The sequence below is a fragment of the Eucalyptus grandis genome, chromosome 3, assembly GCF_016545825.1.
Source record: "Eucalyptus grandis isolate ANBG69807.140 chromosome 3, ASM1654582v1, whole genome shotgun sequence".
Lineage (NCBI taxonomy): Eukaryota > Viridiplantae > Streptophyta > Magnoliopsida > Myrtales > Myrtaceae > Eucalyptus > Eucalyptus grandis.
Window position 1 is genome coordinate 53445814 of NC_052614.1, and position 14215 is coordinate 53460028.

At 39.9% G+C, this 14215-nt stretch overlaps 1 long non-coding RNA gene across 1 annotated transcript; it reads right to left on the reverse strand.

Annotated features, from left to right (window-relative positions):
- Window positions 1–12311: 12311 nt before the first annotated feature.
- LOC104437736 lies at window positions 12312–14181 on the reverse strand. The gene is made up of 2 exons (XR_005549944.1): window positions 13223–14181; window positions 12312–12782 (listed from the first exon to the last, which is right to left on the reverse strand). It is a non-coding gene; the product is annotated as an uncharacterized LOC104437736 (long non-coding RNA).
- Window positions 14182–14215: the final 34 nt, after the last annotated feature.

Below are 14215 nucleotides of genomic sequence, written 5' to 3' on the forward strand. Positions count from 1 at the left end.
GAAAAGAGGGCTTGTTAAGTTATGTGTAATTTTTTTTATCCAATCCAAATTTATCCTACCCGAATTTCTTATCTGGCATAAATCTGGGTTAATCCGGTTAGGAGGTCATTGCCAAACACCGGATAGGATAATTTATTCTCACATTTTGATTCAAATCTTGACCATCAAACGCAATTTGATAGTTCCAACTCAAAATTTCCATCTATCCCCCGATGACTTATTAGGGCTAGTTACCCAAGTCCATTCCTTTACTTTCTCTTTCACTAGTATGGGAGTATCAAGAAGTTGAGTTTCATCAATAGCACTTGAATCAGCCCCCCCTAAGAAATATAAGGATTGTATCTTTTCATCTTCTTAGTCGCCGGGGTTTTGTGATCCTCTCCTCTTCTTGTATGAATCGGAAGAGCTCTTGGAAAGGGCCTCTGTCTGAGGGGAGTCTAAGAGTAGGAGTTGCGTACCTTTACTTCTTTTTCCCTTTCCTATCATAATTAAATCATCTATGCTTTACCCTTTGGCTTCGATGATTCTACTAGCTAAATCTCCATTGGTTTTGTTACACCCCAAATCCTATATGGATGAGGGAGTAACACGGCCCTCTTTTTTCCAAAGGAGGTAGCCTCCAACTACACCCCAAATATCCAGCTCTCAATAGTTCCCATGATAATGCTATTGCTCTATCGGCCACTAACTAAAGCACTTGAAAAAGATGATAAGAAGAAATGAATGAGCATCCACAACTTAGTAAGAAAGGATTGAGCAATCATTATGCACATTTAAAACACCAACATAACTCACTTTCGCAAAAACCAAAATCTAATAAACCCTAAAGGTCGAAATTTTTTTATTACTTTAACATAATATATTCATAATCAAATGCTCAATATGATAACAAAGCAAACACCAATCATCTAGTCCAATGGTCAATCTCATAAAAAAACACATTAATAGTCCATTCTATTGACCAAACTCAAAAAAACACAAGTCAATTGTCCATTCCATTGGTTAATCCATACTACACAACAATGATCTATCCCATTGATCCATCTCATATGAAACCATACGTCGATGGTCCATTAATTGACCAATCTTTTGCTTAATATCAAATCTAGGGTTTCTTAGAGAGATGGCTTTGAGTAGAGCGGAGTGTGGTGTTGGAGAAATCTTCTTAAAGTATTTTGAAGTTGACAAAACGTTTCTATCAGTCTAGTCTAAAGGCTTGCAGACTCTGCTATTTAAAGTCTGAAGACCTCCGGACAGCCAGACTCAAGACTCAAAGTCTATCCTCATTGATCTTTAATCCGTTGAAGAAAGGTTATCTAGAACTGAATGTTTCGTTGAGGATTTGACCTTATCAACTGGAGAAGATCTCGTGGCTGGAGAAGACATAACGGAGTCCTTTGATTGATCGAAGATTGACTCGATAATTGAAGATCCGGTGATTGCCTAAGTATTATTGGAAGGTTCTGCTTATGGAAACCGAGATCCTGATTGTATGGGCGAACATGATTGATGGGCTATCAACACGTTCCTTTTATAGCTTGAACAATCTTCCTAATTGATTCCGTCCAACGGGTAGATTGGAGGAATTCCTTTGGTAAGTGCCAACGGGTATGATGGCATAAAGGAGTATATAAGGAAGACTGTCTTAGTTGTTCAAGGTGTGCGCGATAGAAGAATTCCAAAGTCTGAAGCTCCTATTTGTTTAGATAAATCCTTTGAGCGAATACTTGTATACAAAAGAGAGTCTATATTTGTGAAGACCTTGAGAATGTGTGGTAGAACATCTACACTGTGGAATCAAGGCAAAACTGTGCTGTAACTTCTCTTTTGATCATAGTGAAATCCAGCCGGTGGGTTGTCAGTGCGAAAGAGTGGACGTAGGCTTGGAATAAGCCAAACCACTATAAATCCTGTGTTCAATTTTCTCTTCCTTACTCTCTCTACCTTAATCATATTTCATTTTGTTAATTAAGAGAGAATTTACTTTCTATCATATGCTAAGAATCGCTTCCGTATATCGATAAATTGTTTAGACACCTATTCACCCCCTCTAGGTACTCATACTAGCAATATCAAATGGTATCGAGCACATGTGTACTTACTTTATTTGAAGTGTTTTACTTCATAGTAAAAGATCCATGGCTAGTATGCTAGCACCAGGGCTGATGGAAGGGCAAAGCAATACCAGACCACCCTACTTTGATGGAAAGGATTACAACATCTGGAAGAACAAGATGAAAGCTTTCCTACGATCAAAGGATCCTCTAGAATGGGACGTTGTAGAAAAAGGAATTACTCCTACCACTTTGCATCGCCTACGAAAGAGGAAAAGAAACTAAAGAAACCAGCGGAATGTCTCGGGAAGAAATAATCAAGAGACAAACACTCGATGCAAAAGCAATTTACTCCTTATATTGTGCTTTATCACCAACTGAATATAATAGAATATCTTCTTGTGGTACAGCAAAAGAAGTTTGGGACAGATTGCATATCACCTATGAAGGAACAGATCAGTGAAGGAAACAAGAATCAACATTCTTCTTGGTCAATACGAAGCCTTGAGAATGAAACCAGGAGAATCAATATCGACATGTTTAGTCGTTTTACAGATATTGTGAATGGTCTTGAAAATCAAGGTCAACCAACTTCGATCCCATGAAGGTAAACAAGCTACTACGTGGACTCTCCGAGGATTGGAATCACATAAAGACTTCGATAAGAGAGACGCAGAGAATTATGCCACTATCTGTCGACGAGCTAATTGGAACTCTTCAATCTTATGAAGTGGAACGGATCAATGAAGATGAAGATCCAAAAGGTAAGAAATCCATTGCATTAAAATCAAATGATGATTACGATGATACTGATTACAAGAAGATATGGATGATGAGGAGCTTGCTCTCATGATAAGAAGATTCAGAAAACTGAATAGAAAAGGAAGAAGGTTCAACTCAAAGAAACAAAGCTTTCAAAGACAACGAGACCAAGTCTGTTGATGATGAGAACCAAACAAAGACATAGTCTGCTTTGAATGTAAGAAAAATGGACACATCGGACCCAACTTGTCCTCTTCTTCGAAGAAGAAGAAAGGAAAAGCTGAAAAATTTCGAAAAGCTCTCAAAGCCGAAACACTGGAGTGACACGAGTGTGAAGAAAGTGATAATGAATATGCCAATCTATGTCGATGGCACAATCGGACTCGGACTCGAATCGGACTCGGACGGTGATTTTGAGGCAAGTAATTTTAAAATTCCCTGTCAAAGTTTCTAAATATATTGATGAACTATGCTTTAGTCTTAAGACTTCTCTCAAAAGAATTTCCGAACTAAAAAAAAAAACTCAGCTCTAAAACAAAAGGAAAATGTTTTAGCAAAAAGAGTTAAAAGTCTAGACTTGTCTTTTCCAATCTTAAAGAAAATGAAGATAATCTTTTAAAAGAAAATGCTTTTTTAAAAACAGACTTATCAAATATATCAAAGAAATTTTCTATAGGGTCTGAAAAACTTGAGAAAATTTTTTTAGCACAAAGACCTTACTTCAATAAGTCTGGTCTAGGTAGGACAGAAGAAACAATTCCCTTGATTGATTTTCCTAAAGTAAAAGAAAGAATTAAGAAAAGACTCTCGAATGAGGTTTACAAAAATCACTTCAAGAAAGTTTTTGTTAAATCCGTAGGTAGGAATGCTCTAAAATGTTCAAAATGTAACAGTCGGATCATTTTGAAAAAGAGTGTCCTATGGTTTGGAAACCTGTTAAGAAAATATGGGCTAATATCTTGCTTATGTTACTAACACCAAAGGACCCAAGAAAGTTTGGGTACCAAAGAAAGCTTGAGACTCTTTTTTAAATGCGGGTCACCGTCAAGAGAAAGGTAAAATGGTATCTTGACGGTGGATGCTCAAGACACATGACGGGAGACTCAAAATGTTTCATAAAACTTGCTCAAGTAAATGGTGGAAAAGTTTCATTTGGAGGAAACAACAAAGGAAGTATTGTGGGATTTGGAACTGTGAAAATTGGAAATCTCACAATAAGTAATGTTTCCTTAGTGGAAGGACTCAATTACAATCTTCTCAGCATTAGTCAACGTGTGATACTGGTTTCAAGATCTTCTTTCAAGAAGGAATATGTTACGGAATCGGTAAAGACTCTACTCGATCTTTCATGGGTTGTAGACATGGAAACATCTATCTTACGGATGTGAAACCAAATGAATCGCAATGTTTTATCTCAATTCAAGACGAAGCAAGCTTATGGCACAGAAAGCTTGGTCATGTCAACATGAAGCAGTTAGCCAAAATCTCAACAAAACAGCTTGTTCGAGGACTACCCAGATTACCTTATCAAAAGACTGATCCATGTACTCCATGTATTCTGGGAAAACAGGTAAGAAATTCATTTAAGCCAATAAATCATGTCACTACTAATCATGTACTACGGTTGCTACATATGGATCTCTTCGGACCAACGAAACACAGTATTGGAGGTAAGAAATATTGCCTAGTAATTGTGGATGATTACTCCCGTTTTACTTGGGTATATTTCCTTGCAAGTAAGTCTGAAACCTTCTCGTATTTTGAAAAGTTTGCTAAAAAAGTTCAAAATGAAAAATGATGTGTTATCTCTTGTATAAAAACAGATCATGGAGGTGAATTTGAAAATCAAGATTTTACAAAATTTTGTGATGAATCTGGCTTTAATCATGTGTTCTCCTCTCCATATACTCCTCAGCAAAATGGAGTTGTGGAAAGAAAGAACAGATCTCTTCGAGAAATGGCTAGAACTCTTTTAATAGAAAGCAAGATTTCTTCACGATTTTGGGCTGAAAATTTGTTTCAACAGCTTGTTATATCATCAATAGAGTCTTCTTAAGACCTATTCTAGAGAAAACCCCTTATGAATTGTTCAAAGATAAGAAGCCTATTGTTTCATACTTTCATGTATTTGGTTGCAAATGTTTTATATTGAAAAATGCAAAAGATCGAGTTGGTAAGTTTGAAGAAAGATCGATGAAGGTATCTTCCTTGGATATTCTACATCAAGCAAAGCCTTTAGAGTCTATAACAAGAAGAGCCGATCTGTGGAGGAGTCAATGAATGTCAAATTTCAAGACTCAACACAAGATGAATCAAGTTAGACTCATCAAGAAGAGTTTGAACCCGCTCCGAACCTTCCAAAGCTTACAACTCAAGAAGCATCTCAGACTCTGGAAAACCAGAATAAGGATGTTCGTGAAGATTCAATCAAAGAGAGAGATCATCAAACATACAAATCAACAAGTAACTGGAAGCATAAGTCCAGTCATCCCAAAGATCTTATAATCGGCGAAATGAATGAAGGAATTCGCACACGGATCCAAAAGGCGAGAAGAGTCTAGTCTTTGTAGCTCTTGTTTCGAAATTGAACCAAAAAGCATAGAATAAGCTTTGTCGATGAAAGCTGGATTGAAGCTATGCAAGAAGAGCTCGAGACAGTTCAGCATTAATGATGTCTGGGAATTGACATCCAAACCAAAAGGTAAAAAAGCATTATTGGAGCTAAATGGGTGTTCGAAACAAGATGAATGAGAAAGGAAAAGTCGTACGAAACAAAGCAAGACTCGTGGCCAAAGGATATACGCAAGAAGAAGGAATAGACTATGATGAGACTTACGCTCCAAAAGTAGCAAGGTTAGAAGCTATTCGACTATTACTTGCGTTTGCTTGTTATAAGAATTTCAGGTTATTCCAAATGGACGTCAAAAGCGCCTTCCTAAATGGATTTATCCATGAGGAAGTTTATGTGGAACAACCACCAGGGTTTGAAGACCCAAAGAAGCCAGACTCAGTCTTTAGACTGAAAAAGGCTTTGTATGGTTTAAAGCAAGCACCTCGAGCTTGGTACGACATATTAAGTAAGTTTTTGATACAAAATGGTTTTGTTAAATGTAAAGTAGATACAACTTTATTTATCAAAAATGAAATCAAAAGTTTCTTACTTGTTCAAATATATGTGGATGACATTATTTTTGGATCTTCAAATGAAAATATGTGCAAGAAATTTTCTAAGTCTATGCGGGATGAATTTGAAATGAGTATGATGGGAGAGTTAACATTCTTTCTTGGTCTTCAAATAAAACAATTGAAGGAAGGAACTTTTATTTATCAAGAAAAATATGTTAATGATCTTGTCAAAAGATTTGGGTGGAGAAGTGCAAAAAGACCGACATACCGATGTCAAGTTCTTTGAAGATAGACAAAGATGAAGAAGGAAAGAAAGTTGATCAAAAGCTGTACAAGAGCATTATTGGTTCACTTCTTTATCTTACTTCTAGACGACATTTTGTTGAGTGTTTGCATCTGTGCAAGGTTTCAATCAGATCCTAGAGAATCCCATCTCAATGCTGCGAAACGCATCATTAAATACGTGGCTTCATCATCAAGCATCGGTCTTTGGTATCTAAGAAGGAGACTTTAATCTTCCGGGATATTTAGACGCGAGATCTGGCCGGTTGCGAGTTGATAGAAAAAACACTTCGGGAACTTGCCGTTGCTTGGAAACGGGGACGGTGTCTTGGTTTTCAAGAAACAAAGCACTTGTGTCTCTTTCAACAACAGAAGCAGAGTATGTAGCCCTGGGAAGCTGCTGTTCGCAAATTCTATGGATAAAACAATAGCTAAGAGACTTTGAAATTGAAGACTCATGCACGGAGATTAATTGCGACAACACCAGCGCTATCAACCTCACCAAAAATCCAATTCTCCACTCAAGAGCAAAGCATATAGAGATTCGACATCACTTTATTAGAGATCATGTTCAAAATGGAGATGTTTCAATTCAATTTGTTGACTCAAAGAATCAACTGGCTGATATATTCACAAAGCCTTTGGAGAAAAATCAATTTGAGTCTATACGGTTCGGACTCAACATTTTGAGGTATGAGGATATCAAAGTCTAAAGACCTTCGGACTCGGACTTACAAGACTTTATCGAAAGACAGTCTTGGTACGTTTGTCGACTGTAAGTTTTCTCCTTGAATCTCATCTTGAAAAGGTACGATCATCAGACTGTGTTTAAATTGTTGCTATATTTAATTGACATAAATATTGCATCGCTTCATTTATAAAAGGGAAGTTATTTTTGCGGATAAAGACAGTTATTTTGAAAATGTATATTTTTATTTCCTTTGTGACGGTTCGTTTACTCTTCTTTTTAACCGAACGAGCACTGTCGATTCCTCTTCTCTTTTCTCTCAAAAACCCTAGAAAGCATCAATCCTCCATTCCCGTTTGTCTTCTTCGTTCAATCCTAAAAAAAAGTTGTCATCTTTCCTGGGAAAGTCAAGCAAGGAATCTTCCAAAGACTGAGAAAGATGTCATCTTCAAGAAAGTCCTCAAGAATCGCAAGCAGGGGACCACAGAGGATGAGTGAGGGACCTACGCACTTCGATCTTGCGAAGATGAAGTGGCTCCCGGAACAGCAAGCGAGCCCACAACATTCTCAACGCGTCATTCTCCTCCATCTAGTCCTCAAGGAGTTGATCATCAACAACGGGAAGAAATCATCGAGGATGCGAGACCACATGTAAGAGTTCAAAAGCCCGCTTATATTTACCGGTTATATCGTGCCCTAAAAGGAATTCGTACTCCTTGAAATACATTGATGATTTTCTTAAAGAAAAAGGACATGGGAACGAATATATTTTTCTGAAAAAAATGGAAAGTTTGGGAATTGCTCGAAAAGGGGTGGCTGAGGAAACCCTTGCAAATATCCCAAGTGATCCTCGTGACTGGGGGCCGAATCCTGTGGATGGGAATGATGATGATAAATTGTACAGTCAATTTCAACCGAAGATGGGTGTTGCGGTTGAAAATCAAGGAAAAAGGGGAGATTTGTTCAGATCAAAGGAGCAAAAGGATCTGTACTCAAAATTGCTGAAGCGTGGGGTAATAAACCCTAGGAGTGTGGATTTTGATTTTTGGATGCAGTGAATGTGAACTTAAGGGAAAAGTTCGGTTATCTTCAACTTGAAAAGTTACGCTCCGACTCTACGAGGCATATCTTGAATTAACTTGCATATTTCTATTCAAATCTAAGATTTTTGGATGCGAATAGATTCTCTTTCAGCGTAAAAGACCAAGACTATGTTGTGGATATGAACATGCTGGCGAGATGTGTTAGAAGTCGAAAGAGGAAGATATCAAACAAACAAAGTTTCCATTGCTCGGGCCACACTTGAACTAGTGAAGGACGGGAGAACGAGATGAAAAGATCACCTACTTAAGGATGGGTGCATACAACATCTTGCTTCACAAGATTGTGATTAATTGCCTTCGACCGAAATCAACTTCCAAGACGATGTCTCAAGTTCGAGAGCCAAGCGATGTATGCCATTCTTTTTGGTAAAGGTTTTCTCTCCCTCACACCGTGATGTTTCACATGTATAGGGCAATGATGAAGGACAAAGGTCAACTCCCTTATCCAAGCCTTGTTACGAAGTTATTCAGACATCTGAATATTCAGCTTCCACAAATCCTTTGTGTTTGACCATGCGATCATATGGTGGTAGGTCTGAAAATGGTTACCAAAATGCGTCTGAAAGAACTGAGCAAGGAGTTGGAGAAATTCAAGGAGAAGACTCCTGCAAAATCTCATCAAATATCTTCTGCAGCTAAAAGAAAAGGGAAGGAGCCCATGGTTGCTCCATCCAAGAAAAGAAGAGCTCTCCTCGTAGAGGATGAAGATGATGAGGAAGACATCACTCTCTCTGCATTGGCCTTAAAGAATTTAAGTCATCCTGTTCCATAGCAAGACTCGGAACAAATGACAAAGACAGGGAGAAGGAAGCGAAAGAATTAGAAGCTGAAAAAGAAACGAGAGGAGGAAAGACCAAAGAAGAAAGAAGAGAAGAAGGAGAACATGAAGAACACTCTTCTCCACACTGTAGGCATGAAAACATGGGGAGATCGGGAGAAAGGAGTGAAGTCTTCATGTCCCGATGCAAGTGAAGGAGTCGATCGCTCACCGCGGACCCGAGAGGATGTTTATGCATCTCGGTTTCCGAAAGAAGGTCATGAAGTGTCATCGCCAAATCTGCAAGATTATGCTGATCTACCATCTTTTGCATTTACTCCATCAGATCGAGCCGAAGCAAGTACTCAGGCTGATAATGGAGCAGATTTTCGCAGAATCATGGATATTCTCTTGGAGATGAAAGGTCAGATTTATGCCTTGGGATGCGAAGTTCAAAGCTTGAAGAATGAAGGTCAAGCTTCTTCATGTTCATTAATTGATAAAATGCAAGCCCTCTCTATTCAGAATCAGTCCAATGCCAAGAGTGAGGAGATTGCACAACTAAAGGAAGACTTTAAGAGGCTGGAAGGCATCGTTCAGTCTATGGAAGATTTCCAGCTTGTCCACGTTCCCAAGCAATCTTAACTTCATCTCATCCTTTTTAATGATGACAAAAAGGGGGAGAGATGCAAGATTTGATCAAAAACTTTTCATTCATTAAACTTTTTGTTTGTTGGATTGTTTTGAGGTTTATGGTTTGAACCTGTTTGACTTTGTTTTGTGTCTGGATGAGAACTGAACTAGACTTGGACTTGACTGCTTCTATTAATCAATATTGATATCTTATGAATGGCTTAATCATATATTGGACTAACCTATTTTCTGTGGTTGCAGATTCTAGTGTTATTCATTTAGCCATTTATTTCTATAAGATATGCATATGTGTTTGAGGAATGTTTTGCGGTCAAAGATATCCAAATCTGCGGAAAGTTTTGTCACCATCAAAAAAATGGGAGATTGTTGGAGAAATCTTCTTGAAGTATTTTGAAGTTGACAAAACGTTTCTATCGGTCTAGTCGAAGGCTTGCGGACTCGCTATTTAAAGTCGAAGACCTCCGGACAGCCGAGACTCAAGACTCAAAGTCTATCCTCATTGATCTCTAATCCGTTGAAGAAAGGTTATCCGAACTGAATGTTTCGTTGAGGATTTGACCTTATCAACTGGAGAAGATCTCGTGGCTGGAGAAGACATAACGGAGTCCTTTGATTGATCGAAGATTGATTCGATAATTGAAGATCCGGTGATTGCCTAAGTATTATTGGAAGGTTACGCTTATGGAAACCAAGATCTGATTGTATGGGCGAACATGATTGATGGGCTATCAACACGTTCCTTTTATAGCTTGAACAATCTTCCTAATTGATTTCGTCCAACGGGTAGATTGGAGGAATTCCTTTGGTAAGTGCCAACGGGTATGATGGCATAAATGAATATATAAGGAAGACTGTCTTAGTTGTTCAAGGTGTGCGCGATAGAAGAATTCCAAAGTCGAAGCTCCTATTTGTTTAGATAAATCCTTTGAGCGAATACTTGTATACAAAAGAGAGTCTATATTTGTGAGAAACCTTGAGGAGGTGTGGTAGAACATCTACACTTTGTGAATCAAGGCAAAGCTGTGCTGTAACTTCTCTTTTGATCATAGTGAAATCCAGCCGGTGGGCTCGTCGGTGCGGAAGAGTGGACGTAGGCTTGGAATAAGCCGAACCACTATAAATCCTGTGTTCAATTTTCTCTTCCTTACTCTTTCTACCTCGATCATATTTCATTTTGTTAATTAAGAGAAATTTACTTTCTATCATATGCTAAGAATCGCTTCCGTATATCGATAAATTGTTTAGACACCTATTCACCCCCTTCTAGGTACTCATACTAGCAATATCATGTGGAAGCAAGTCGTCGATGGAAGATTAGACAAGAGAGTAATTGCTTCTCGAATGCGAGTGGGGAGGGAAGGAGTATTGATTTGAAATTGCGTCAACGTGTGAATGATTCAGAATAGAATTGGCGTGACACTTTTAGGGTATTTAATATTTTCTCCAAACGAGGAGTAGTACAGATAACCAAATCGGAATATATGAAGTCAACACGTGCATGTGGGGCTTGAACCGAAACGCCCCGTGGCAGCTGAGTCAACCGCGGCGGCGATGCTGTCGACTGCCCTGCGAGGTTGACGATGTTGCGACGGCCGTAGCGATTGCCAGACGTTGAAATCACGTACGGCTCCTGTGCTCGAGACCTGCGGCTGTGACGACGCGGACCCGATTCAGAGCGTAGGCTCCGAGGCTGCGCCCATCGCAGCTGCGTGGCCAGCCTCGGTGATGTTGGCTGCGAGGGGCGGTGATTGTTGCGGCGGCCATTGCCACTACTGTGCGTTGAAATTACGTACGGCTCCTGTGCTTGAGACTCGTGATGTCTGTGACGATGTTGGCCCTGATCCCGAGCACAGGCTCTGAGTCTGCAGCCGTGGCGACTGCATCCGCGACGGCCATGGATGTATATCCATGTCACGAACCGGCCCTGTATTCGACGGTCGTGACCAAGATGACGACGACCTCGAGTGCGACCCCAGGCTTGGTGTGTACGCTGGCAGTTGCGACGCCCATCTGGCGAGAAAATATGCCGGTGCGGTACTCGAGCACTGCAGTTCTCTTCCGTTGTGTGCTACCATGGACAGCTGCGACGGTGATGATGACCCGGTTGGCAAGTGTGTGCGACACCGTGTCGACTGTGATGGCGACGATGACGTGGACCTTGGTGGTGGCAAGAGCGCGACATCTGCGACAGCGACAGTGATGACTGTTACGGCACCGAGCATGGCTACGTCGAATGCCTACTTACCACCAAGTTCCCTCTTCATGATTCCGCCTATTATGACGGCTATCACCAGCAGAACCAGGGCAACCGTCATCATGATCGCGCTCTCTCTCGGGTACTCATCGAGAAATCGGCAAGTGCACGCATTATGAATATTTCGTACAATTATTTAACTCTTCCGCTTTCAAATTGCTTGAAGAATTACGGTCAGAAGGGTGTTTTTGGTGGTGTTTTCATCACTGGAACGGTCAAGGTCAACTAGCAGCTGGGCTGCCGCTGGATAAAGAAAAGGAAGAATAGCTAGCGTACAGGTCAACGCATTGCTTCGGAGATAGAAGCCATGAAAATAGCTCCAACTTTAGCTATTTGTATTTCTCTGATGTTCAATGGAATGCTGGAAATAGCATTCCTCTGTTCGACGGGAAATAGCGGCTTTATATGTCTTCTTCAACGGGAAAAGTCATCGGTAATTTTGCATGCATGGAGTTGCAATTAACTTAAGTTGATCTGTTCGCCTTGCAAGGGAAACGTTTCGGGGGCAGGCCAGCAGATTCTGTTTTCTGTGTATCAGGTAGTTCGGTCGGGCGATCCTGATGCATTGGATCAAGTTGATCGATATTGTCGACCATCTTTGTCCTGTCATTCAGGCAAAATGCATTCATGCTACTGGGAAAAAAAGTTTTAAGAGCACGAAAGAAGTCGAGGCAATCCCACACGAGCTTTTAGTACATGAACAGACTCTGCAGACAAGGCTGATAATCTTGGCCAAGCTAGCTGCCCCGAAGAAGGACAGTCTACTACGAATGGGATAATCATATTAAGGACGACAACAGAGTAAACTGTAGTACGCGTGCAGGGACGAGTTTCAAAGTTACTCCCGATACGAACTTACTGCAACTAATGGAATTAGCGAATCATTGAAACAAGAGATACCGCCTTCTTGCATTTGAAATGAATCTCCTATACAGTGTCTGGCCATATCACCACGCACCTTTCCTCATAATTATGGAATTGAGTTCTCGATGGTGACTTTACCATCGCCTCTTACATAAAACGGATGAAATCTGTTGACCATGAGTCCTCCCGATTGCTGCCAAATTTGAATACCATTATGCTCCAGCTCAGACAATTTCAACTGCAACAATTTTAATTATCTGTCAAAGAGAAGATCAAAGACAGCTACAATTTAAAGAAGCACAGTAATTATTCAACCACGTAAGGTTATTTATACTGCAGTAAAATGGTTTCAGAACCAACCATAGTCCTAGAAATTCCAGAATTGGGTCTCTGTTGCCTTCTTCAACCTTGGGTTACTAGGTGGTGGAATACTAGGCAACACGGAACAATAATGAGTTCAATTGGCAAGTATGTCTCATTGAAGAAGATATGGGATCTAATTAGATATTTACCTATTCGAAAGACTTGACAATTCACCATTTCGCCCCAAACTTTGACTGCATGAATCTTGTTGAGCTAAGAATACCACTTAAAAATGAACTTCATGTCTTTTGAAAGGCCAAAATTAGATAAATCGATCCCCAATCTGTCATTTTGCAGTAGTTTAGAGATTCTTACCACTTTGGAACAGGATCATCACCAGAGTACCACCCTTCTATAATAGTCAGGCATGACAGTTCCAAGGCCGTCCACATCTTTCATGATGCATAGCGCAGGATGAATACACTAGAGCGAAATTCTGGCAAAGCCTGAAGCTTCTCGCAGTTACGCAATTCAAGCATTTGGAGATTTGAGAGCCGACAGATGCTCTCAGGCAAGTGGGCAATTCGGGTGTAGGACAATTTCAAGACTCTCAAGGAGGATAATCTTGCAAGATCACAGTCCATCTGAATCTCCAAATTCCGGCAGAGAGAAAAATCTATCTCTTCCAACTTTGGCAGATTTTGTATTGCTTCAGGAAAATTTCCTATGTGAGTACCTTCCATCTTCAGCACTTTCAAATTTTCCAAACGCTCGACCGAACGAGGCAATTCATCAACTCCCGTGTTTGACAGGTCCATAAACTGCAGTTCCTTGAGCTTTCCAACGGATTTTGGAATTTCAGTTAATTTCTGACAGTTCCTTAAAGATAGGCGTTGAAGTTTCTCCAGCGACCCGATGGAAACTGGAAGGGTCTTTATAGCAGCTCCATCCAGTGCAAGATTAGAGAGAGATCGTAAGTGATCAATCTCATATATTTGTTCTAACCTTTCACACTTGCAAGCACTAAGAGTCTCAAGTTGCTCCATAGAATCTTTTGGAACTGAATCTTATCAATAAAAGTCCCATCGATCACAAGCTCTTTTAAAGCCGTCATGAAACCCAGATCTGGCAGCTGGTCCACATTACAAGACTTCATATTTAAGGAAACTAAGCTGCTCAGATTGCTAATGGATGGGCTAATCAAGGATAATTTGCAACAAGATTCCAGAATCAATCTTTCTAGTTTAATTGAAGCAGGGAATGCTGGAGGTTCAACTAACTCAAGACAACCTGTTAAGTTTAAAACTTTCAGTTTCTTCGCGTTCTGCAAATCAATGAGACAATAGAAAAAATGAGTTCTTAGAATTG